General features: G+C 37.4%; 1 long non-coding RNA gene across 2 annotated transcripts in view; it reads left to right on the top strand.

The window, feature by feature from the left end:
- The window catches only part of LOC123387674, a 31,454-nt gene extending 5,387 nt beyond the window's left edge, over positions 1-26,067 (top strand). The window contains exons 2-3 of one of the 2 annotated variants that reach the window (XR_006602186.1): positions 7,194-7,292; positions 25,871-26,067. This is a non-coding gene — a long non-coding RNA (uncharacterized LOC123387674). Of the gene's footprint in view, positions 1-7,193; positions 7,293-25,866 lie in introns of both variants that reach the window. The other variant, XR_006602187.1, reaches the window with a different exon arrangement.
- Positions 26,068-26,303: the final 236 nt, after the last annotated feature.

Genomic DNA, 26,303 nt, shown 5'->3' with positions numbered 1-26,303 from the left:
TAATAAAAGTGACTTTAAAAACCTGAGATAATGTTAAATGTTTATCAAATTTCCAAATATTTTCCTATTTATTGCTCCCCAGATAAAGGTGAAGAGATCTGTTGTAGATACTGTTCAGCCATATGTATTGGTACAATATTTCTAGAGGAATATTTGATATTCCACATAAAAACTTAAAAGGTAGCTATCATGTGATCTAGCAAGTAAAGAGTTAGACTTTTAATTTAAAGGAAATGATTAAAATAGTTTATGTACACCTATATAAAGATGTGAGAAACAAGGCATATCCAAAAACAAGGAATTTGTTAAATACATGACAATAAACTCATACAGTGAAAAATTATATGGGCATTGCATTTGAATTATTTGGTTGAGATACTGCTATGGAAAAATGTTTGAAATATGTTGACATTTGAGGGGTGTGTGGTTGGCTCAGTGGGTAGAATATGCTACTCTTGATCTTGGGGTCCTGAGTTCTAGCCCCACATTGGGGTAGAGATTATTAAATAATAATGATAATGATAATAATAATAACAAATAAATTTTAAAATAAAATATATTAGCATTTCAGAAACAGTGTTACTTTTATGAAGATATACACAACAGGTTAAAATATGCATATTGGATATGCAGTGAGGTCTCTTTAGCCAGTACACCCAAGTCAGGTCAGGACCCCTCTGTTAACTGTTACCAAAAAAGTTAAGCTTTCTAATTCTTGGAAACAGAGCCCTGCCCCGCCCATGCAATCTCAGTCTCTTTGTGATTATTGTCATTTTAAGTTTCTTCACCTCCTTTTCTCCCTAGGATTAATCTGAATTTCCACAAGAGCTTAAGTGTCTGGGTCCCTTTAGGGAGGGTCATCTGGTCTGATTGCTGTCCTCCATTCTAGTAGGTAGCTCATTGCTTCTGCTTTTTTGTTTTTCACTTAGTTCTACTGATGGCTCCCAACAGGGTTTCTAATCCTACAGAACACACTTCTGTTCCTAATCCCGGGTTTATCTAGATATGCAAATTTAACCTCAAGCACTTCTAGAGATATTCATGGTAAACTTTTTACCCATTACAGAGTATGTGTAGAACTGAGAAACAAGGGGTTTTACCTGTCTTTCAGTTATTGCTACTCTACTTTTTTAAATACCATACTCGCAAAAGAGTTTCTCTATGAGGATAACATTCACCTAGCTCTGTGGTAGGGAAGGAAAGAAAAACACTCAAACCTCCTCAAAATAGTATCCCTTTAGAGTTAGTGACAACCCTTTCAGATGAGAAAAAAATATATATATATACGAATAAAAAGAACAAATGGTTATATACCCAAATGCCCACAAAAATGACTCATAGATACCAAATATTAAAGACGCTATCTACTTTTATGTGTATCAGTGTTTTCTAGTTTGACTAAAAAATATTTATTTTTTTAAATATTTTTCCCTCAGTGAAACAATTCCTTGGTCCTTTCCTTCAAAATTATAGTCTATTATTTTCAGAGAATTTTTTCAGCCAGGACAACTCAAAAGATCTTTCCCAGAGCTGTGGTGCAAGCTATGTAATTGTTTTAGAATTGATTGCTATACAAAATAGGTTTATGTGTTCTGACAGTGTGTTAATACAATAAAAGGAATTTTTAGTAGCAAAGGAGTTACAATTTTCCATTTGTTGTAATAAGTTTTTCTTTTTTTTTTTTCTTTTCATTGCTGTCTCTTTGTAGATAAAATGGGATTTCATAAGTTCTTGTTTTTCAACATCAGTTTCTAGGAAATTTTTTCATCAGGATGCCTTGTTCAAGGCTAAATAAGGCTCAGAGAAAAATACATCCAAAAAAGCCTTAAAAAGATTTATTGTGTTGTGCTTAATGGGAAATATTGTTACCTTAAAAGTACATTGTAAGTTGTAACCTTGAATGTTTGTTTACCAGTATACTTGAAAGTAAATTTAACAGTCTTATTTTCCAAAATAGATAAGCTGCTTTTCCTCTGGTATCTATACAATAGTTTCAAAACAGTTTCCTAGTAATTAAGTACCTGTTTTAGCATTAGTCAAGTATTTTAAATTTATATTTATCATTCAAGTGTAAGCTATGTAGTTTGGAATATTCACCCTCTAGTACTAGAAATGTTTTTATTCGTTTTATGTGAACCATGCAGTTCCCACCCTTCCTGACTGGCTGCCAAGTGTTTCTTTCCCACTTTTAATTTTATTTTAAGTACGAAATTTTCTATTTGCGAAATTTCATAGATATACAAACATGTACACCAGAGGGAACTAGTAACAACCAACCTCTGGCAAAAGCAAATAACTGGCTTATCTAGTGCCCCCTTGTGCTCATGAACTTGGATGTAGGAACAAACTTATAAGACATATATTAGACAATATTTGAAATGAAAACTTTCTATATACAACACTTTACAAATGGAAACTGACATAGAAACAGGAAGCTTTGGGTGGCATTGAAAACCTTGTAAATATTTAATAGTTGGTGAGATAAAACCTGACATAGGCAGACCAAGAGAAGATAAATTTCTCCAGCTTACTACCCCACTTCACACCTGCTCATTAGGTGACCTGAGCAAGATAGAGCCCTCTGTAAGCCTCTGCTTCCTGGTCTAGCCCCAGATACTGGTTAGCTCAAGGTTCACCCAGGGCAGTGGAGAGAAGGCTATCAGGACTGTCTCATTCATCAGTAATTGTCGTGCCAGTCAGAATCATAGGCACTGGGTATATATTTAGAACAAAATCACGTATGGCCCTTTTCTAATTGATTATACAGTCTAGTGAGGGCAATCATTAATAAACAATAGCTAATATGTGTTAATTAGCAAGTAGTAATACAATCACTATTAATAATCCTATAATTAATATTTAAATTAATCATCTTTACTTTACATATTCAGTCTGTAGTATTTTCCAGAGAAGTTTCAAGGCTTTATTCAATTCTCACATAAACCAGTGTGGAAAATACCATCACTACCTTCTCCTCACAGAGAATGTGGGGCACAATGCAATTCCAGTAACACTGCCAATTTCCAATAGCTGATGATTGATTCTAAAAAGGAATCTGATACACTGAAAAGGAACTACAGGGTTAGGATGTTTGGTATATATGTAGTTAGTTAACCCAAAGAATCCCCTGTGAACTCTGAAGACTGAGAAGGAAGAGCGAAATGAAGAACAGAGAGATGGTTGCTTAAGGCAGAAGTAATAGCAGAAGAAAAGATTCAGAGGCGGGTGGGGAAAATGCCTGTGAAAGTAATTGAAATGAGGCATTTGGCTTTGAGAAAATATTCATGAGAAAGAACAATTAGATTGAGTCCAAATTGGGCAGGCATTCAGGTCCTGGGACCAATTTCCTTTACGCTCACCAAAACCCCTCCAAACTACACTGAAAATTCATTAGGTGTGCTGTATTGATGGAAGTGCATTTGAATCATGTGGAAGAAAAATAAAATTTGAGTCCACTTCACTGCTGCAATAATTCCTAAGGCTATTTCAAACCCTAGAATGTTTTCAAGATAATTTACTGACTCTATGCATCTTCTAGGAAAGTATAATCATATCTCACATCAAATTGTTACCCATACTCATAGCCTGTTTTGCCTTTAGGCAATTCTGGTTCCCCTAAATACACCTAGCTTATTCCCAAATCCATACTTTTGAGTATGCTTTCATTCATCCAGATATACTTATTAGTGCCTGCCTTGGGCCAAACACTGTACAAGTCCTGGGGATACAAAGATTATCAAGATAGGTGTGGTTGCTACTCTATTGCAGTTTGTAAGTTAATGGGTTAACAGTCAATTAAATACATAACTGAAATAAAATGTAATAGGAAAAATAAAGTTTTGGAAACACATGCAAAGAAACAAAGGCAAGTAATATCTAAGTTGAGATCTAAAGAAAAAGAAGTTAGGGAAATCTTCTGGGAAGAATAATGATTCAGGCTATAAAGGAAATCTGGCCCTTTACTCTGTTTTACTTCTTTAAACAAGCTTGTATTGAGATACATGCATGACCATTCATTTTCATTTTGCCCGTGAGTGCTTTCATGCTACCATGGCAGAACTGAGAATTTGCAACAGTGACCGTGTGAGTCAAACAAAACCTAAAATAGTTACTGTCTGGTCCTTTACAAAGAAAGTTTTCTGGACCCAGCTCTAAATCAATGAGAAGGTGTAGAGATAAATGAAAATGAAGAGAATATGGAAAGGTAAATGCTGATAGCCTGAACTAGAGCTAATAAGGATGAAGATCTTCAACAACCACCCCCCAACCAAAAAAAGAAAAGGAAAGATGTTAGAATACAAAAGCGTTTTTGAAGTAGATGCAACAAGACTTAGTGATTCAGTGAATCAAGGCGGCATAAATAAGAGCTGTAGACCATGGTGGGCATTCCAGTTATAAAGCCAATAAGGAGTTCCATTTGTAGATGTTGATTACAGGAGAAAAATATTGGCTTGAAGATATCGTTTTGTGATGTATATAGATGATAATTGAAACCATGGAAATGAATGTGATTTGTTCATTCATGTCTGGGGAGATCGTGTGTACATGAGGATCTAGGATGAATCCTAATATAGAAAACAATTAAAAGTTAGGTGAAGGAAGGGACACCTGGGTGATGCAGTTGGTTAAGCTTCCAATTCTTGATTTTGGCTAATATCATAATCTCAGGGTGGTGAGATCCAGCCCCACATTGGGCTCTGTGCTGGATGTGAAGCCTGTTAAGAGTCTCTCTCTCTCCGTTTGCCCTCCCGAATCGCTTTTTCCCCTCCCTCTTTTTCAAAGAAAGAAAGAAAGAAGAGACAAGAAAAGAAGAGAAGAGAAGAAAAAAGCAAAAAGAAAAGAAAGAAAAGAAAAAGCTAGGTGAAAGAGAAGAGACTGTGAAGACAATCAGGGGATGTATTGGCTTCAAAGACAAGGGGACAGACTGTTTCAAAAGTTATGGCTGACAATGTTAAATGTTTTATGCAGGGTGCTCATTAAGGGAAACTAATGGAATCTAACTTTGGAAAAGAGGGGAAGGGACCATTATTAGAAAGAAAAAGAAGGAAAACTAAGTAGCAGGTTTAATGACAGCCTTGAGTCATCCCATAGGGAGCCCTGGAGCTAGAATGCCCCATCAGATTGTCCAGGGTCTGTATAGTCCTACTATGATCAGTCCCTGAGCTTGGTGTCTTGGTAAAGGTGGGAACTTGGCAGAGAGGGTCTCTGCAGCTGCGACCGACCCTGATGAGATTTCAGCTGCAGAATGTCTGGGAACAGCACACCCAGCAGCTTAAGCATCAGTTCCTTCCTCAAAGGGGAATATGGGAATCATTGTGCATACATTTAAGTTTATAGGGATGTGGAGAGAAAATTCAGGGATCTTTTTATTTATCAGCTTTGATCTTATTTTTCCTGCAAAGGAGTGGGTAAAGGCAGCTTTCTTATATGGACATCAAAAGAAGTGGTAGATTTGTGGAGAATGGAATTTAAATGATCTTTCTTTAAACTTCTGATGATAACATCAACTGTTTCAAAGCATGGCTTGGAAGAAACTTTTCCACAAACCTCTCCTCTTTACTCCCTCTGTGCAGTTCAAACCACGTCTTTAATTTATATCTTCCCCATACTCAGAATGCCTACTTTTTCTACAATCATATGTCCATACATTATATGTTCCTTTAAATGTTTTTCAAGCCATCCACAAGTATAAATTTTTTCCTCCCAGATAAGTTTAATTCCATAAGGATAACAATAATCTTTCCCTTTGCTTACTTACAAATTGAAAACTGAATATTATAATCCCCCCATAAAACCATCTACTGAATATCCCACATTCCACACAGATAATGTTGAATTTCCCAGTAAATAATGAAAGTAACCATGTTAGTATGAGCTCTATGTTCATGGATATAGCTACAAACACTCTCAGTAGTGTGGATCTGGGTGGAGTAGAGTTATCTAATTTCTTTAAGATAATCAACAGCTTAACCTAACTTCTAATATTTTTAAGGAGACAATTAATTAGTTATATTCTTTTCTTTCTTTTAAGGTTAAAAATGATATTTAAATACAAAAATGCATTTCTTATTATGTTCTTCCTTATTTCCTTGACCATCTATGAAATAGAGCTTTTTATCAGATCAAGACATATAAAGGAAAAATACTAATTGTAAAATCCTGTTTTTATTTTCTCCTTAATTTTTTAAAATTTAGAGCTGGGGCGCCTGGGTGGCTTAGTGGGTTAAAGCCTCTGCTTTCTGCTGAGGTCATGATCCCAGTATTCTGGGACCGAGCCCCACATTGGGCTCTCTGCTCAGCAGGGAGCCTGCTTCCCCCTCTCTCTCTGCCTGCCTCTCTGTCTACTTGTGATCTCTGTCAAATAAATAAATAAAATCTTTAAAAATAAAATAAAAAAATTTAGAGCTAATCTGACACTATGTTAAACAGTGTGAGGAATAATTAACCAAATGCATGATACTGTAAGTAGAAATTCAGTGTTTTTGTTTGTATCAATATCCAGATAACAAACATAAAGGACAAGAAAAGGGAAAAACTGGAAATTTGATGGAAGGAAGTTTTACTGCATTACTAAAGGGATGTAGGTTACTGACATGGTCTTACAGAGTCAATTAATACATTTAATTTACTCAAGTAGATTTATGTGTTTCATTATGACATAGCTTAATCTAACAGCAAGATGAAAATTTAGCAACTAGCAGAAGCAAATAAAAGATCAGTAACTTTATTTCTTCTGAGAATTATGAACTTATTACAATTAGCATAATTCTTTTTTTAAAGATTGTATTTATTTATTAGACAGAGAGAGACATCACAAGAGAGAGAAAGTGGGGAAAGCAGGCTCCCTTCTGAGCAGAAAACCCACTGCGGGGCTTGATCCCAGGACCCTGAGATCATCACCTGAGCCAAAGGCAGAGAGAGACTTAACCCACTGAGCCACCCAGGAGCCCCTACATTTAGCATAATTCTTAAAGCTAGAATCATTCTAACTCACTCGCCTTTAACACAAGGACAACAGTTGGAAGTACTCACACAAAGATAGCAGTCAGTCTTTCTTTCTCTGTAATCAGGATCACCAGCAGGTGAGTCCTGAATTTGAAGCCTGGATTTGAAGTCCTGAATTTGAAGTCCTGAATTTGAAGCCTCTATTTAACCACATAATCTTAGCCCTAGTTCTCTCATCTATCCAATAGGGACACAGCAGTGCCCATCTTGAAATGCTGTAATGAAGACAGAATGAGTTAATGTATGTGAAGAACCGAAAACAGTTCCTGGCATGCAATAAATACTCAGTAAGTGTTATTATGCCTATTCTTATTCTTACTCATTGTCATTATTCATCACTCCATATGATGTTGTAATTAATGGAATCCCAGTATTAATAGTGCCCTCTTTATTGTCAGAGACTGTGGCACTTGACATATGACTCAGGCTGCATCTCATTTAATCCGCACAATACTCGCTATGGGAAAACCACATTTATATTCATTTTAAAGAGGAGAAAACTGAGCCTCCAAGGAATTGAGCTGGCTCAGAAAGTGTAGCTGGATGCAGGATCTCAGAGTCTTACTAGATCAAAAGTATCTAAATATCTAAATCCACTAACATCAACAAAATTACAAAATGCCTCCTCCTTTCTCTTCCTAAGACAATTTGTTTCACAAAAAAAACAAATCGCCTTTTATTTTCCTGTGAAAAAGTAAAGCAATGAACTGAAACCAACTTTCTAAATGAATGATAGGACAGCTCTTGTGTTGATGAACCAAAGTATCATGGCTTTGCATGACATTGAAGTTGTACTACCTTCCCTTCCACAGAAATAAATTAAACAATGAGTATATGTAATATATAGTTATTAGGAACCCTTCTGGAAGATCCCTGCTCACAGGCACTGTTCTCAGTGTTTGGGAAACTATGATAGAGGAGACATAGCCCCCCACCTCCGCAACAATGCAATAGTTTAGGTGAAAGAAGAAAAGAATTGTCTTAGAAAAAGAGGAGGAAATACTGTTGTAAGTACAACATGAAAACCACATAGAAAATATAGAGGAACAAGGTTGCAGAAATTAACTTACTTTAGATGATGATCTGGGTCAAATTCCCTGGGTAAATTAGAACCAAAGTAAGCAGTACTCACTGTTACCTGCATTCTGGTGAATGATGGCTTTAGAACTAGCTTGCTTGATCTCATGTGGGTTTGCAGTACTCAGACTCTATTTGCGGGAAATGTGTTGTGTTCTCTTGAGAATTTTCCTCCAGAGGAGTTTGTGTTTCCTGCCAGTCACATTGCTCAAACCCCAGGAATCAGTGGAGGGAAAATTGTAGTAACCAAATCATGAGTACATGCATTTCAGTATTGTACCTGATAGTGAAAAATTCTGATATTCTCACACTAAGGGTTACAAAGGAGATGTTAAAAAAAAAGAAGTTAAAAATACTGAGACTCTATGTACTAACATGGAAATACTTTTAAATATTTACGTTTTAAGGGTATATTTTTAGTAGGAAAAAAAAAACAACTCCTGGGAAAACTAAACCAAATAAAACATAATTTATTTAATGATTTTGTTTATATATGCAGATGTATATAAAATCTGGTATAAATGTGAATGAATACAAATGCTGTTTATGCGATAGTAAAATCACAGAATATATACCAAATATTTATGACTGGTTCCTTTGGAGCGCGACTTCAAAAGACACAGGAAGAGAAAGGATACTAAAATATTTTATATCCTTTTAATTTTTTGAAAATAATATGTAGTTAAAATATGATTTACATATTAATAGTAAATCATTTTTAAAATATGTATTATATTTTATAAATTCCTGGTACATAGGTATTCAGCAAATATTTAGTAGATGATCTTAAAAAAGTTTTATTTTATATAAATATATATACACATACACACACACACCTTGCTTGCTTGCTTCTTAGAGTTATCAGGTCAAATTGAATCTGGTAGAATTTTATTGAACACTATTAGGGTAAGGGAAAGTTTAAGAAACAATTTAATACCTCTAAACAGCTATTCTGCTTTTTTCTTTGTTTTTAAAGCATGATGCTAGTAAACTTCATAATATGAGAAAAATAATTTCACAAAATGTAGAATAGTGTTTAATAGATACTGTTTGATCCATATAATGAAATTTGGTAGAACTTTGATTCTATTCCATCACAGAGGAAAGCAAATTATTGTTCCTATAAGCAGGCTTTATTTGTTAATGTCATCTATAATGTTAATGGAATGGTTGTTGAAAGCACTACCTTAAAAGAAGACAAATTTTCAAATGTTTCATCTCAATTGTATTTCATCTCTTCAATTATAAATATTTAATAAATTCAATGGAAATATGTATAATTATGAATGATAGGAGTTAAAATTAAACTCATAAATTTAGAAAATTCAAAAGCTAAAATCTAAGAAACAAGGCCAATTCTGAACATGCAATAAAATAGTACATATAAGTTTTAAAGGTTGATATACCCTAAAATATGTTTAAGCCTATGAAATAATACAGTAGATCCCCACAGTAAAGAATATGTCTGAGCTAATTCAAAGACTTTTCTTAATTATTAAATATCAGTTCAAAGAAATCCAGACTTGAAATATTTTCTCTACTCCTCATTACCAGAAATAAATACAGATTTTTATAGCAGGACATGTCAAATGATTAACTCATTTTGTTTCCAAACAAAGGGAAAACCTGCTACTGGGGAAAACATTAAAGCATATAGGTCAAATACAGAAGACACAGAAACCCAAAATGGTTTTATAAATTCAAGTACAAAAAAAAACAATGTTACTTGGTCAAGGGTAGGGAGGCAGGTAGTGTCATGGGATTTATATTCCTACTCTGCTGGTTTGAAGGCTATGAAGTGATGTCTATGTATCATTGTTCACTATGTATCCATAATTTCCTAGAAACATTTTTGAAAAATTTCTGGTCATTATCCTCTAACATTTTTGGCAAATATTTAAGTTTCTATCTCCTTCAAGCATTTAATACTGCAAATGCAGGTCTTACTTATGAATCAAAAGTAAGGCAGCAAAAGACATTTCTAGACCAATATCCAATTGTAAAGTGGTGGTAGCTTAGTTTATGATTCCTTGTAAATAATATTTGGTCCTGAGACTTTAGTTTCTATAAGAAGTGAAGGAATAATATGCCTAGATGCAATTTATTTTTTATTAAAACAAAAATATTAATTTCATATTTGTTAGGCATAAAGTAAATAGCTTTATGTGTAGCGCCATCTGTAATACTTAAAATGGGCAAACTAGGAATATTAAGAGTTTATATTCCCACATATTGTATATCTGCATACAAAATGTTTGTTACAGATGTTTATACTCAAAAATTATACAAAGGGAATTATTAATGCAGAAAACATTCTCCAATAGTAAAAAATGCAAAAATAAGCTGTAAGCATGTAGAAAGTTTTATTACCATTCTTTCTTCAGGTTTCTAAAAATGTAAATTAAATATTTTAATATACCAATGCTGACCTTTCCTCCACTAATTCTTCTAGTGGATAACTTGTATTTCTGTAACCTACTTTTGACTATTACAGATATTTTGCAATACTGATAAATTTTAGAATCAGCTTGTCATTTTCTACCCCTTCCTAAATAAATAAAAATTTTTAAAGATTTTATTTGTTTATTTGACAGAGAGATCACAAGTAGACAGAGAGACAGGCAGAGAGAGAGAGGGAGAAGCGGGCTCCCTGCTGAGCAGAGAGCCCGATGTGGGGCTCAATTCCAAGACCCTGAGGTCATGACCTGAGCTGAAAGCAGAGGCTTAACCCACTGAGCCACCCAGGCACCCCCTAAGTAAATAAATTTAACTTTGAAAGCCTGCTAGCATTTTGAATGGAATCCCCTTGGGTCAGCTGATCTGTTTGGAGAAAACAGTCATCTTAAAAACACTGACACTTTCAATCCAAGAATAGGGTATATCTCTTCATTTACGTAGGTCCTCTTTTATTTATCTCAACAATATTGTGTAGTTTTCATTGTACAGGTTTTCCACATGTAGTTTTGACTTACCTCTAATCATTTCATGTTATTTTTAAGCTATTATAAGTGCTACTTTTTGATCATCTATTTTCCAAATCCTCAATGCTGGTATAAAGAGAAGTACAGTTGATTTTTGTACATTGACCTTGTGCTTATAAATGGTATTTTCCAAGAATGGTCATACAAATAGAGGTCCCATCCTGCGTGCTCTTCTTATAATGTAACATTGACGTTATGCATGGGATTTATTAAATATCTTAGATCTAATAGTTAAAAATTTTCACCAGATTTTGAAAAATATGACCCTTATTTATTTCATTTTATTTCTGGGCACCCTACTTTCTGGGACTCACATTCCATCTCCCTTGATATATCATCAGATCTGTCTCAAAATTTCTGTTTATACATTTTAGCCTTTTTTTTCTCTCAATTTGGATAGTTTCTTTGTCAATATATTCATTTTCAGTGATCTTTTACACTGTTTTAAAGTTTTGTCTTTGGGGCGCCTGGGTGGCTCAGTGGGTTAAGCCTCTGCCTTCGACTCAGGTCATGATCTCAGGATCCTGGGATCCAACCCCCTCATGGGGCTCTCTGCTCAGCAGGGAGCCTGCTTCCCCCTCTCTCTCTGCCTGCCTCTCTGCCTACATATGATGTCTCTCTCTGTATCAAATAAATAAATAAAATCTTTTAAAAAAATAAAATAAAAATAAAGTTTTGTCTTCACCAATTCCACTACACTGTCAATTCTGAATCTCTCTCTTTTTCTTTCTCTTTTTTCTTTCCGTTTTGGTGGGTTTCCTTTTCATTTATATTCAATTTATTAACATATAGTGTATTGTTAGTTTCAGAGGTAGCGTTCAGTGATTCATCAGTTGCATATAATACCCAGTGCTCATTCCATCAAGTGCCCCCCCCAATGTACACCCCCCAGGTGAACCATCCTCCTACCCACCTCCCCTCCAGCAACCCCCCCCCGTTTGTTTTCTATGATTAAGAGTCTCTGATGGTTTGTCTCCCTCTCTGATTGCATCCTGTTTTATATTTCCTGGGTTTGTTTCTTTTAGTAATTAGCCTCATGCTGTGTGTATTGTCCTTTGATGTGCGTGTTGGAGATGTGAGCAGCCTAGCACACTCCTTAATCTATGATATATTCCACAGAATTCGTGTCACTGTCTGGGAGGCTTCTTTCTGCTGTTATAATTATGCCCACTTTTCTGCACAAACTTGAGCACAGGGGCTAAAATTTGAGGGGAAGAGTGTCAGTTTGAGTCCTCATCAATCTGTGGTGAAGGCATGTTGACTTGGCACCGAGTAGGTGGCAGGCTGTGGCAGGTTCACTCGGGCAGGAGGGCAGCTGGTTTGTGAATTTGGGACCCAAAGGCCGATGGGTGATAGGGACGTGGCTGGTTTTGCTTTTAACTTTTGTTTTTCTGAGAAACTCTACCTCTCTTTTCTATTCTAAATGAAAGCCTTGCTGGATAGAGTATTCTTGGCTCTAGATGTTTTTCCTTTTAGTTGTTGGAATTTATCATGCCGCTTTCTCTTGGTCTGCAGAGTTTCTGCTGAAAAAGCCACTGACAACCATATGGGGTTTCTCATGTATGTCACTGCTTTCCTTTCTCTTGAGGCTTTTACAATTCTCCATTTATCACTACTTTTGGCCATCTTACTGACTTTGTGTCTTGGTGCAGACCTCTTTGGATTGGTTTTGTTGGGGGCTCTCTGTGCCTCCTGGATCTGGATTTCTCATTCTTTCCCCAGATTCAAGAAGTTCTTAGCTATTTTTCCTTCAAACAAATCTGCCCCATTTTCTTGCTCTTTCCTTCTGGGATCCCTGTCATGCAACTGTTATGCTTGACAGTGTTCCTGAGTTCCCTAGATCTATTCTCATTTTGTGTATTTTTTTCCCTCTCTCATCTGCTCAGCTTGATTACTTTCCAAGACCCTGTCCTCCAGGTGGCTGATCTGTTCTTCCACTTCCTCTTGTTTGCTATTTATTCCAGGTGGTCTATTTTTATTTCCATTTGGTAGGTCCATTAGCTCTAATTCATTCTTTAAGGCTGCTCTCTCTTGGTGGAGGGTCTCATGGAAGTTTTGCATTCCTTTCTCAATTCCAGTGAGGATCTTTATGAATGTCATTTTAAATTCAGTATCAGACATATTTCTTATCTCCATTTCACTTAGGTATGTTGCTGTGATTTGTTTCTGTTCTTTCATCTGGGACATATTCCTCTGTATCCTCATTCTGTCTATTGCTGTGTCTGTTTTTCTGTGTTAGGAAAATCAGCGACGTCTCCCACACTTGGAAGTGTGAGACTTCCCACACTGCAATGTCCCGTTCCCTAAAACCTGCCATTTCAGGGGTGTCTCCTACATGTTGTTACCCCAGGGGTGTCCCTACCATTGTGGTAGAGCTGTATTTGCCTTCACTCCTGCCTGCAATGACTCTCTACCTGCTGTGGGCAGAGTCTGGTCACCGTGGTGTTAGTGGGCCAGTCGGGGGCTGCCCTGGGCTTGAGTTGAGTCAGACCAGGCATCTACCAGAGACGAAGTAGTCCCAAACTGCAGGAACTTTTCCTGTGTTGTCCCCTAAGAAGCTTTTGGTGGTGGGCAGGGCCTGCAGGCAGGCTGGTGTGTGGCTGTCTTCCACTCTCCCAGGGTAGGACTCTCTGGAGGGGTGCTGGCCCTCGTCTGGGCTGCTCACAAACTGTCAGGCTTGGGGCAGTGCTTTGAAGGATCTTGCTGAGAGCAATTGGAGAGGGTGGATCTGCTTCGCAGTGGCCTCTTGTCTATGTCAGGCTGCCAGAAGTCCATTCTCCCAGCTATCTGGTTGCTCTCCAAGTTATTTATGCCAGTGGGGCATAAATAAACCCCAGATTTGTTTGAAGCGACCCCAGTGGTCGCTTTCTAGGTGACCACGTGGCAAGAGCTGAGCCCGGGGTCCTCCTACTCTGCCATCTCCCTAGGAGCCTTTGCTCCCCTGATCTGCATTTCTTTATAATTTTTCTCTAAATTACACTGAGATTTCACTGTTTCCTCACATATCTTGATTTTTTTATAGGATGTTGAACATTGTGATAATTACATTATCAAGAGTCTAAGTTTTGCATTCTTACTTTAAAAAGGTAAAATAGAGCTGTCTTTTATTAGGCAGTGGAGTTTATTTGTTGGTAGGCTTATTAATTTTAGACTTTGTCAGAATTTATCTACATAGTCTTTATTCCAGGGCTATTTTACCCTTTACAGTAAAGTATGTCCGCTCTGGTCTCTCTAATTATTGCCAGTGTTTAACAAAGTGTCTCCATTATTGCTTTGTTGGCACTTGAATGTCTCTAAGCACTTTTGAGAGCTGGGAACAGTTTATCTTACAGCTTCCTGATTATTGCTCTATGCTAGTTTTCCTAGAACTAGCTTGCTTCTAGAATAGAGCCAGGTTGAATAGAATCTTCTAGGACCAGTGTTTGCACAGCTTAGTATTCAGCAGGACTCCAGGTGATCCCAGTAAATATTCATTGATCTCTTTCTCTACATGTAGAGCTCCATTCTCTGTGCCACTGTGCCTCACAGTTACTTGCCACTTTGGTCTCCCCAGTGTCTGATCTCTAGCTTTTCAAGGCAACAAATTTCTGTGATCTCCTTGAGTTCTCCCTTCCTATACTAAAGCCCAGAAAGCAAATTCACAGTGAAAGCCAAGGCCAATCAGAAGACTCACTTTGTTTCCCTCCACTCAGAGTCAGAGCCTGGTTCTGTTATTCAGTATCTGAAAGCAATTATTTCTATATTTCATTCTGTTTTCTAGTTGTTACTGTGGGATAGAAATTCCAGCATCCATTACTCCTCATTAGGTTTTGAAAGTGATGAGACTCAAAAAAGTTGGAAGATAATTTCAGAAGAAATCCATTTCCAAAATGAAAAAAAAAAGAAAGAAAGAAAAGAAAAGTCAATATTGGAGGTGATAAGGATGAGGTATATAGGAATAATATTATTGAGGCTGAATTTCACTTTTTTAAATTTCCTGTATATAGTCACATTTCCGTCTTAAGAAAACCTTTCTTAATGAGGCTGTAAGATGGTAAGTTCTCATGTGCCACTGAAGAATAACAAAGTAAATGGAATCAGCAAATATTGAGAACCATAAAGGAAATGCTCAAAGGAAAAGGAAATGTAATAACATAATGCCACAATTATTTTTGGCTTTTTAATATAGAAAAAGCAGGTAAAATTATAGTGAATAAGGTCTATATAATGGTTGGAAGTATAAGAAGAAAAGAAATTTGAAAGTATCTTTGATTTAGGAGACACAAATCAAATGTAATTGAAAATCAAAATTTCTGAGTGTAATCTTTATAGAGCTATAAGATTCAGTTTAATTAGATTGTTTTCTGTGTAGGGGAAGAGGCATGCAATAACTTGTTGGAGAATCCAGGTAACTTCTGCCACATCCTTCCACATAACTCCCTGTAACTGTTGTTTTATTTAATGTGTTGTAGTAGTGCCCTTTGCTTTAAAAATTCTTAAGCACAAGAAAACTAAAAGGTACGAGCAATTAAAATATTTAAATACACAATATGAAACACAATATGAAAATTATAAAAGATATGAAACTCAGCAGATGGCGCTCCTTTTGTGGAGAACATTTTCTCCAGCACTTAGGGAGGTGTTGATCCATGACAACGGTCTTTGTTGCAACAGCAAGATGCAAAGCCAAAGCAAAGTCCTTGAAATGTGGCTCCTACAGCTCAAGATTCTTAGCTCCTCCAACCCCTTCCGTGTCTTAGGAGTTCACTACTATCTCTGAAAATAAGCACTGCCAAAAGCTGAACATGAAGAAATAATTTCATAAAACATGTTTTTGATTCTCACTCATTATCACCTTGAAAAGACATCATTCGTGAAACACTCACTTTAAAATCATGCACATCATCTTTTCCTTTCTCTCCAATAGTTTAATGTCTAGTATGGCACTTATAAGATATATGAACAAACAAAAATCTGTTAAGAACCAAAGAACAGAATCTGAAAAAGGAAATTTCCAGTGGGGAAGACTGACAGAGGAAAGCACGCAGACTGAACTAGTGAGTAGAGTTTTTAAAAATTGAAAGTGAAAAAAAAAAAAAAAAGAGGGCAGAGAAAATAAAAGCCTGCTAACAAATAAGGAGGGACATAAAAATCAATGAGCCATTGATAATGGGTTTTATATGGCTCTATTTTTTAAAGAGAAAAATGAAGAAAAGAAATTTGGGAAATTGGTAAATAATGACAGCCTGGTTAAAGTTGTTATTGATGAATTGTAGGTAAGTGGATGCTGGTCACGGGGACTGAATAAATAGCTCACCATACAGTTGGAGAGGAGTGTCTAATGAGGTACTATTAGGATAGATCATCATCCTTTTCCAATTCAGCATTATTCTTAATGACATAGAAGGAGGAACTAATACATGACGGAGGACTGCATAAGAGTTGAGTCAGTTGCTGCTGGAAATATTGCAAACAGAAAAGAACCATAAGCCCAATGGATTTAATAAAAGCAAGTGTAAGTATATAAGCCAAAATTATCTCTACCAAACAAATAAAAAAGACAGCCAAGAAAATTAACAGAAGAAGAAGGAAAACAAATATAACCCCACTGATATTCACATATAATGTGTTAACTAGTTGTGTACACATCTCCTTTGTCCTTAGACTCCACAGAATAGACCCTGTACAAACACTGAATGTGTATCCACTGATATGAGAATAGTGATATCCCTGCAGATAGGGCATCTGCTCCAGACAAATGCAGGTCCAGCCCTCAGCTCTAGATAGTTCTGGATCATACACTTAGCTGTTATTAAATAAAGTATCTAATTAATCGAGGGAACCCTAGAGCTCTGTAAGATTCTTTAAGTAGTACAAATTGGAAGAGAAATTACCTAAGGAAAACCACCCAGAGATGAAGAAAGTTAAGAGAAAGTGGTGGCAAGAAAGTAAGTAGATGACAGTTTCAAGAAGGAGGTGGTAACTTGTGCCAGGTGATACAGAAAGGTCAAATAAGATAGGAAAGAAATGTTGGTATTGAATTTGGCAATTAGGACGTCATCTATGAGAATTGACAGATAGCTTTTGTTCATGGCTGGAGCAGAGTCTGGATAGCTGTGATGGATGAGTGCTTGGTTGTTAGGAAAATAGAGCAGACTATTTTTTCAAGAAGGTGAGCCCTGATGAGAAAAAAAGTGGAATAGGATGGCAACAGAAGAAAGACATAAAGGATAAAAAATGATGTTTTAAAATCAAAGCTTTTGTCAAAAGTTAAGAGTTAGTAGACAGGGAAGAAAGAGTTTATTAAACTCCTGTTAATTTTTCCTGACTCAGATCAAAAGCCAGCCCCTTTGTCAATTTTTCTGATGGCTCCCAACTCCACCCCCAGCTAATGGAGGGTCTTCTCCTTTTGCTGTGCCTTCTCTGCGGTGGCATATCACTTTGTCCAAACCTCAGTCCTAACACTCTCCGTAGTGTATCCTAGTTCTTTTATCTACTCCACCAGATTGAATGTCTTCAGGGCAGGCAAGACTGCAATCTCCTTTTCTATCAAAGTGGATGTACATTATGTTTGAGTAATAAAGTTGTCATAATAAATGAAAAAAATTTAAAAAGAGTCAGTACTATTTTCTAGACCATACAGAACTTTTGGTTAAAAAGTCAACTCAAAACAAGGATGTGGAGTCTGGCAAAGCAATAACAAGAAACAAGCTGAAGAATCAGTAGGGCTTAAGATTGGAAACATAAAACTGAAAATGTGAATCCAAGATTAAGAAGGGAGCCACAGTGATGAGTAGACTAAAGCAAACCACCAAAAACATTATCGTATAAAACACTGAATCAAGGATCTGGAGGATAGACGCTAAATCATAAAGAGAACTTTTAAAATTCTGGACCTTCATTTCCTTCTCACATCAAAACTCCCTAAATATATAAGGGAATGGTTCACAGGTCAACAATTGATATAATTCCATTTCCAGTCGAAAGAGCTAAAAGAAATTTGCTTCTTTAAATATTGATATAACTTGAAAGAGAAGTGGTGATTTACTGAGAACCTCTTTCCAGTGGTTTAAAAGGGGAGAGTTAAAGTCATATGGAGCACATAAATGGAGAAGATTTTATTTGAAAAGACAAAGTTGGTAATGCTAGGAACAAAAAAAGACATCTGCAAAGTGGTTAAGATCAAGATGTTTAAGAGTGGGCTTAATGTAAGACCTTGGGATCTTTTCCATCCTGTATCATGTGAAGTAGTGGGCAATGAAGGATTTAAGATCTCTGCTAGCATGAGAATGCTTGACAGACTGTAGTGTCGTCAACATGAGATGTTTATGACCCTGAAGTCATATGCGGTCTGACTTCAAGTTCCTTAGGCTTTTATCATCCTTATGGTGCAATAGACATGATTTGAAAATTAATGGTGCCAAAGTACAGATCAGCCATACCACCAACTGAGCTGATGATCAAAATCAACCACAGTTAGGGGTTGTATACAGTCCACTTACGAATGAGTTCCCCTAACATGCTACTTGAACTATTACCAAAAAAAGTGAGATCGTAAATCTTGTTGGCCACTCTGGCTAACGTGAAAAATAATCTGACAAAAAATTGTAGATGTGTGGTATAAAGGAACAAAGACCTTGAAACTTCAACTTTTAACTCTATTTTACAATGTGTAACAAGCTAAGTGTCTTAGTGCAGGCTGCTATAACAAATTACTGGGTGGCTCAAAAGCAACAGAAATTGATTTCTCGGGGCGCCTGGGTGGCTCAGTGGGTTAAGCCTCTGCCTTCGGCTCAGGTCATGATCCCAGGGTCCTGGGATCGAGCCCCGTATCGGGCTTTCTGCTCAGCAGGGAGCCTGCTTCCCCCTCTCTCTCTGCCTGCCTCTCTGCCTACTTGTGATCTCTGTCTGTCAAATAAATAAATAAAAATTAAAAAAAAAAAAAAAAAAAAAAAAAAGAAATTTCTGGAGGGTAGAAACCTGAGGACAAGGTTTTGGTGAGGGCTTCCTCCAGTCTGCAGACTGCTGACTTCTTAGAGCCTTTCATGGAGGAAAGGAGAGCTCTCTGGGGTCTCTTTTATAAGGGCACTAATCTCATTCATGAGGGCTCTACCCTTAGGACCTGATGTCCCCCAAATGGCCCTACTCCCTCCTACTGTATGTTGTTTTGTTTTTTTATGGATAAAGACACAGGACAGTATTCTGAAGGGTCCCATGGTCTAGTCTCCTATCATCAGGGAATGTTTGCCTCCTACAGGTGTTACATGATGTGAATTTAAGGAAAGAAGATTCTGTTAGCGATAAGGCTTACAAAGGATCCTGCCACATTCTCAAAAATCTCATGCCACATGGAAACTTATTACATTTTTTTCATCATGTAGGTTCAGTAATTTCAGGATGATATTTAAAAATGTGGGCAAACATAGTAAGCAGCATGTCACGGTTGAAAGTTAATTGTTAATGAAACATAAGGATTAACTTTGTTTTTGTTAAATTATAGGGAAAGAAAAAAAAAGAATCTTATTCATTGTCAGAACAGCAAAGTTGTAATCATTTTAACAAGTGAAATTTTCTCTTGGATTTTTTATTACTTACTAGTCAAACAAATTTTCATCTGAGTATTCCTTGATGTAGAGGTTGCTTAGTGTTACAGATGGAATGTTTGCATTCCCCTGAAATGCATATGTTGAATCTTAACCCACAATGTGATGGTAGGAGCTAGATTTTCCTGGAGTTTGCTGTACTGATTGTGGGAAAACTGGCAAATAGCATTGCATTAGGATTGGTTTCCTGGTATCAGTAATTGTACCGTGGTAACATAAGATGCTCAGATTAGGAGAAGCTGGATGAATGATCTATAAAAATGGCAACTCTCTAGTAAGCCCAAAATATTTAAAAATAAACTGTTAAAATGAGTGTTACACACACAAAATTACTCATGCAGTTACTCATATGTTAGAAGCATGACAACAGCATAGCCCGTGTGCCTGTCTAGAGGGAAACAGGTGAGAGGGACATCTCCAGTGACGTAACAGGTGCTGTTCCCTGAGCCAGCACCCAAAGCCACCAGGTTAGAATTCGGGGAGGCATGGCTTTGGCAGGCAAGCTAATTTATATATTTTTTTATTATTGATTGATTTTGTTTGTTTGTTTTGTCAGAGAAACAACCTTTTCTCATCTGTTCTTTATGCTCTGCTTTCTATATTGGTAAGACTGGCCAGATCTGGTTCCCTTGTTCTCTTCTCCTGTTCCTCTTTACTCAGAAAACATGACTTTTTTTTTTTTTTTTTCTGACTGACCCTCCTAAATCTCACATGTTCAAGTCTCTTCCTTTCACCATTATTATCCCCTTTACTCTGGTTTCTGCCATTCCAAAGTGACTCTCAGACTATCTCAGACAGGCTGTGAATATCATCACTGGGCAGACTGCCGCTGTCACTAGTACGTCTATAATGGCTCTGTGAGCCAACTGAGAGACACAAGCATTCTTTCTTTAGTCTCAGCAACATGAATACAGTTTAGCTCGGAATCTGCAGGTTGATTAATACTTAAAGGGTCAGAACAGAAATAGCAAATGTTTTAACTTTTGTCAGTCTAAGAGCTTCACACTTGCTACCTGTGAGGTAGGTAATATCCCCGCCCTCATCCTAGAGACAGGGATGCTGGGGCGCAGACATGTCGGCGATTTGTCCCAAGTCACAGAGCTATCCAGTCCTAGATTCTTAGGATTTGAGCTCAGTCCTGAGTCTGACTTCGTGTCCATGAGCTACTCAGTTTCTATTGTCCAATGTTGTATACTGTTTCTGAAGTAGAATGGAAGCATAAGCTCCTGTACTCTAAACATGACATTTTCCTATTGAATTGTTTAAAAAGTCTACAACAGTATAAAGAAAAACATGTTGAATGTCTGTAGGTTTAACGGAGCACCTGAGGAAGGCCCTCTTTTTCACAATATTGTGGATTTTGTTTCTTGTTGAAAAATAGAGATTTGGGTCAAGCCTAAGAAAGGAGTGGATGTGGTAGGAAGAGAGGAGGGCACATTCTCTGAGGCAGAAGCTGTGCTCTCTGACCACTGGAAAATGGAAAAGAATACAAATAATACAGTTAAGCCTTAGAACAAGCAAATTTCAAATTCCGGCAAGAGACAGCTTCACCCTGAAGAACCTCTGAAGGAGGAGCTGTGGGAGCTCCACGCCCCCAAGAGGCAGGCCTGGTTGGGGGAGTCCAGGGGACATCACCACTCTGAAGGAAGGAGCTTCCAGCAAAGGACTGCAGCCTCCGCCATGACGGGCTCTCTTCCCATCTTGCCATTGTTTGTGGACACCAAGGGAAGACAGACGTGCATCGTAAAGCCTGGATCACCACTCTCAGGCTTGGATTTCCATCCTGAAGTAAAAGACAAAACAGTCAGACTCCTGTCAGAGCAGAATATACGCAGAAGTCTGGACCCTGCACTTTGCTCTCATCTCTCCTGTCAGTGTGTCACAACATTTGAATTTGTTTGTTTTCCTTTGATCCACTTTTTGCATAAATCCTTCACAGGGGGCTCTTATGAGAAACTGTGACAGAGGAAGTTGTTATCTCTAATGGCTCTGAAAGTTGTTAACTTTAATGGATTAGAACTGGAGGCGTTTTCAACTCGGTGATTTCCAGGTAGCGGGGGAACTGGGAACCAAGCAAAAGACTTTTTAGGTTCTGGCTGGAACTTCAGAGTTCAAATCACTTTAATGCCATTTGGTCAGATCTACTAAAAGAATAATCCAAGCACAAATCCTGCCATTGCCAGGCGCTCCCAGACTCACTGGCAGATTGACTCATCTATTTTTAAGTAGGTTCAGGTTTAGGTACTCTGATGGCAAATCAGAATGATTTTGTCCCATTGCATGAACACTGTTTGTATCATTTTATTTTATTCTCAAAAATTAACAAGATGGATTTTTCTGAATACACAGTTTTTCACCCCAATTCTGTGGTGCCTGAGGCAAACTCCCCACAGACAGGCATGGTTCTACAGTTGTCCCCTTCCCTCTTGATTTTGTCCAGGAGTGCTCTGGTCACACGCTCTGCCAGCTGTGCTTGACTTTGATTCCCAGTAAAGGATTCTCGAAGGATTGTGTCAACATTTTTTAAGAGAAATGGATTTTCCTGGGTGCAGGACAATAACAGAGTATAACAAATTCTTTCCTGAAAAAAAGGAACTTCCGTTTATCCTGAGGTAGGAAAATGGGTGACTTCTGAGGACAGGAGAAGGTAGTTCCTCTGGTCCTGAGATTGCTGGGGTGCAAAGATGAGGAAGAGGAGCCATTTTTCGATCCAGTCTTTGGCCAACACCACAAACCCACCAAATGCAACCCTGCTGTGTTTTAGCGACCCTGCAGCCTCCTTAACCATCCTTGCCTTGACTCCCTTCCTCTGGGAAGGCAAGGGTACTAGTCGAAAGGGTGGGTTTATGAGCCTTGGGGTGGATGGCTGTGGGTAGACATGAGGCTGAGCTCTCTGAAGTCCAACATTCCCCTGATCCTTGCTGCCAGCCTGGCCAGTCCGTGTACCCCTGTCTGAAGAAACAAACTGTGGTTTAAACCACCCCATCCGTGGTACTTTTTTACAGCAGTCCCAACAACTAGTACAACAGCACTGAGTACAACCATAAATTCTAGCAATGTGAAAGCAAAATGTTTTCACACAAGAATATCTCTGAATCTGCTCTGCAAGCACAAAAGTTGGATTGATTCCTTCCTTTATTGCTTCAAGTGCGCTGAGAAGTCTCACAGGGGCTGGAAAGAGCAAAGAGCAACATCCAAAGCAGTCCCCTGACTTACTCTCAGGGACCATCTCACCCCAGCGGTACTAACACAAATGGCTTCCCTTCCTCCAGAGATTTCAGGAAGTGCAAAGTTCCACTAGGGCCACAAAACAGGCATCTTAGGGGCTCCTCCACTGGCCTCTGTTGTTTTCCCTTTGTAAGTTGTTGCCTTGGGAATTGAGAAAGTATTTACTCTGAATTTTTAACTCTACATTTACTGCTTTTTTAAAGAAGCTATTGGGCAGCTCCGACAGTTTGTGACAAAAACATCACATGAAGCCCTCATTCATGTCAAGAAAAGAGTGATGTATTAAAAAAATAATCACCCTTTAAACAATACATCCTTATCAAGATTCTTGATAATTTCGTGGCATAGTAATAACATACTAAAAATTTAATCACTATTTGGGAAACATAAAAATGAAGCTATATTCAATTACTTCATTCCTAATGTCATAAAGTAAATGTACTTATAATGAAAGGAACATTGGATAATAAGTTAGAAAACCATGACTTTTGTCTCAGTTCTACTGCAGTTTTCCTTGAAACTTAGGCAAGTAGCTTGACCTTTTTTTATTCTCAGGAGACTCATTTGTGTAAAGAATAAATTGTAAATAATCATGAGGTTCCCTTACTGCTTTAAAAGGTTTTATATTGCCACGCTTATGCATGTAGTGACATTATTGAATACCAGATAGTTCATTTATAGTAGGAGTCTCCCCTCCTGTTTATCACACAGAGAGGGCAGGATTTACTCTGGCAGATCATTCCTCAAATAACACACCCTTCTGATCAGAAGGAAAACCCCATAGTGGAAAAAAAGTTTATACCTGAGGGGTGGCATATATGCTGAGTGTCCTTCACAGGACAGTGGCAATCAATGTGTGTATCTACCGAGTCTTTATCATTCATTCACTGATTCATGCACACACTCATTTACTCATCCAACAGGCATTTATTGAACAGCTACTGTCTATGAACTTGAACAATCAGTGACCTGGATCTCACTAATTTGAGACCAAAGGACTTGAAGATGTTATTCCTTACCATAAATATTAACAGAACAGTCAAGGGTAAAGGAATAGGGGAAGGATCGGCTGAGTAGCTGAGTCTGAGTAACTGGTAGACAGTTCCGCGTCTTAGAACAAAACTGAATGTATCCATAGGTATATGCCTTAAATACATGATACCTGAAAGTTGGTTTGTTCAAAACTAGTGCTGGGCACTGGGGTTAGATTGCATATCTAGCAGAGGTCCACCACCTGAGATATGTGGGAGGGAGGGATGCAGAAATCGGCAACTGAACAAAGAAGATGTCTTAGGGAACATGACGATGGTCAGGGCCTGAACCCTCAATAACTTAACATCTTGTGTTGGAGGTTTCTGTGGCAGATAGATAATTCAAGAGAGAAGGTAACAAGACTAGTCTTGGATTAAAGAGTTATACACCTGTGGGATCAAGAGAGAAGACCTCTTAATGGTTAATTAGAACTTCGAGTAAAGAGTAGCATTTTTCCTGGAGCTTGACTCGAATAGGTTTTGACAAGTGCGAGAGGGGAGGTGATTGTCCCTGTGAAGGTAAGTGTGCTGTGTAGGGGCAATCATGGTGGCCCACAGTGAGGTTATTGGAAAGTTAACACATTTACTTACTGGAAGGGCAAGAGAAATGTTAGCTAAAGCTAGAAGCACAGGCTTGAAGAAGGCACTGGAGAAATGATTAGATAGTGTAGTTTTATGTAGGCCAATCAGAAAGATTTTCAATGATGATAATATTTCATAGTATAAAATACTGAAAAATAACCAAATAGGTTAAGGACTGAGAATAAGCCACACAATGTCATTTAAAGAAGCATGTCTCTTGAGATAAATTGTGCATTTTTATTCATTGGAAAATGATGATAACTTAACCATATTATATAAGATAATACTTCCACTGCAGTTTCCATGATATTTACAGAGAATAGTATTGGTGAATTCTAAGTTTTACTTCAGTTGTGCATAATAATATTTCCAATTCCTATACTCCTTGATTGATTTTGATCTCGACCTATACCTAATCAATTATTGCTTTAGGACTGTGACCCTGCCTACCTCCAGCATAGCCTTAGCTTTGCCTCTATCCCTACTTCACACACATCCTATGTTCCATTAATTAAAAAGTAGCTATTATTCCCCAAACCTACTTCTCTCTTTCATATCTCCATGCTCCTCTACCTGACATACATGTCCCAAATTCTAAGTCTTATATCAAGTTGAGCATCACCTACCTTGAATGCTTTTCTAAACTCATATGCCTCAAATACCAGATAAATAAATGTATTTCCTTAACACTTTTAATACAAATTCTGTCAAATGGTTCTTCTGCCTCTATTGATATGGTTGTTATTCTTTCTCTTTTGATATATGTCCTTTTCATTCATTTGCAAATATTAAACCACTCTTGCATCCCAGGAATAAATCCCAATGAGCATGGTGAATGATTTTTTCAATGTATTTGTGGTTTCAACTTGCTAGTATAAGGTATTATCATTAGTTTCATGATACAGGTTTATCTAGGTGTATCTAGGTGTATGTAAAACCTAAGTTTACACTAGGCCTTAAAGCTACTTAACTAATAATATATACCAATTATCTAAGGGGATTAGAGTTAACTGTATCTGCCAAAATTTATTACTGACTCAGTAAATTACCTTACTCATACTATTACTATAAAAGAGTACCTCCCTCCTTACAAAGAGTCCAAGTATGCTTAACTGCTCCTTGTGGCAGGTGACTTTGTAGAATTAGTCACAGTCTTTTGGCATGTGCTTGTGCATTATCTTCCTCACGTGATGAGAAGGCAATTTTATTTATCTTTTGAAAGCTAACTAAAAATCCACTGTGGGCGTCAGCTCAGTGAGTTGTGTTACCTGTCCTATGTTCCCAAGACACCTGTTGCCAAAGAGCTAATAATGTGTGCAAATTTGTGCATGGTGCTGCTCCTTAAACCACCTTCAAAGTAGACTTTTCTTTTCACGGGAGACAGGTAATCAGCATATCAGCGGCCCAACTCTGGAATTCTAGAATAACTTTGAGCCAACATGGGAAATTTGGAGAAAATGTTTGCAGCAATGCCACAAACACACATACAACTCAATATGCAAATGTAAGTTGTTTTCCTTTTTTAATAATACGCTTATTAGATTTCCTCTTGGACTAATATTTGAAAGTAATAAAAGACAATAATAAATTCCTTTGAAATCTCTAACCAGCCTTACAACTTTCCTCTTCTATAAGATGTATATGCAAAAAGGGAGAGAGAGGATTTTTATTAATAAAAAATGTAGAATGAATTCATGAGCAAAAGAAAAGCAAATCTTCATTTCTTATCATTGCTTACTTTGCCTACTGTTTATTATTCACAAAGAGCCCACCAAGTACCTCAAGCACTTGATTCCTAAACTCCAGGAAAGAATCAA

Source organism: Mustela putorius, unplaced genomic scaffold (genome assembly GCF_011764305.1).
Source record: "Mustela putorius furo isolate JIRA1106 unplaced genomic scaffold, ASM1176430v1.1 tig00003858_pilon_pilon_pilon, whole genome shotgun sequence".
Lineage (NCBI taxonomy): Eukaryota > Metazoa > Chordata > Mammalia > Carnivora > Mustelidae > Mustela > Mustela putorius.
Note: the sequence above shows the minus strand (reverse complement) of the source record. Positions and strands in the feature narration are given on the sequence as shown.